Source organism: Triticum dicoccoides, chromosome 6B, assembly GCF_002162155.2.
Source record: "Triticum dicoccoides isolate Atlit2015 ecotype Zavitan chromosome 6B, WEW_v2.0, whole genome shotgun sequence".
Taxonomy (NCBI): domain Eukaryota; kingdom Viridiplantae; phylum Streptophyta; class Magnoliopsida; order Poales; family Poaceae; genus Triticum; species Triticum dicoccoides.
In genome coordinates, this window is record NC_041391.1 from 213,500,382 (window position 1) to 213,501,677 (window position 1,296).

Below are 1,296 nucleotides of genomic sequence, written 5' to 3' on the forward strand. Positions count from 1 at the left end.
GAGGGGGTGGTCCAACCATCATGACGACGGTAGATCCCCTTTAATAATAAAGACTACTCTTCATACTTCCTCCGTTTCTAAACACAAATCTTTTAAAAGATTTTCATAGAGACTATATATGAATGTATATAGATTATTTTAGAATATAGATTCATTCATTTTACTCCGTGTGTTGTTCATATTAGAATCTTTAAAAGGACTTATATTTAGGAATGGAGGGAGTACTAGCAAGAGAGGCCAAGCACGGAAGCAAGGAGCATTCTAAACTGCCTCATCAAATCCCTATGACCACACCACGAATCTTTCGGGCGCATGCAAGAGACTTCCAATGATCCGTTCGAAGAGACCGACCATCAGGCAATATAATCCAGTCGGATGAAACCTTTTCCCCAACCGAGCAAATAGCGAAACAAACTATCCGCACAATTAGTGTGAAGAAAAATACCCATGTAATAATTCCCACAACGCAGAACAACTCTGCAAGATAACCTGTCTATGATCATTTATTGCCGGTTCATTTGGTAAAATTTTCGAGGGAGGACAACTATGCATTATTGCGCCCCTTTACTCTAGTCGAGGTGACCAACAGCTTAAATAACATGAGGGTGAATAAAAGCACCGGGGCCCGACGGGTTCCCGATAATCTTCTACAAAAGATTCTGGGAGATGGTGGGACCTCAGTTTCTTAATTTGGTGCAAGAGTTCATCCTTGGTAGAATTGACGTCAAGCGGCTTAACTATGGGGTGCTGGCACTACTTCCTAAGGTTCACGGGCCGGATAACATTCGACAATTCCGTCCAATAACACTAATCAATGTCAGCTTCCGGCTACTGACCAAGGGATTTGCGACACGCCTGTCGCCGGTGGCAAATAAAATCATTGACCCAAACCAGACAACTTTTATTCGAGGGAGAAGTATATTAGATGGGATTGCGGTTACACGAGGTCCTACATGAAATCAATACCGCTAAGGAAGGGGTGTTCATGCTTAAAATAGATTTCGAGAAGGTGTATGACCGAGTGCGGTGGGAATTTCTGGAGGAGGTCCTTAAGGCAAAAGGCTTTGACCCACTCTGGATTAGCTGGATGCGGCAACTAGTACAAGGGGGACATACGGCAGTTAATATTAATGGCGAGGTAGGGGCATTCTCCAGAAATAAGAGAGGAGTCCGACAAGGGGATCCTATATACCCGCTTTTGTTTAACATCTTGGCAGATGCACTTGCATCAATTCTCGACCGTGCCAAGGCGGCGGGGTATATATCTGAGGTGGCTCAGGGCATTATCCCCGAAAG

The 1,296-nt window shown here is 44.2% G+C and overlaps 1 pseudogene; it reads right to left on the reverse strand.

The window, feature by feature from the left end:
• The window catches only part of LOC119321052, a 2,908-nt pseudogene extending 2,027 nt beyond the window's left edge, over positions 1–881 (reverse strand).
• Positions 882–1,296: the final 415 nt, after the last annotated feature.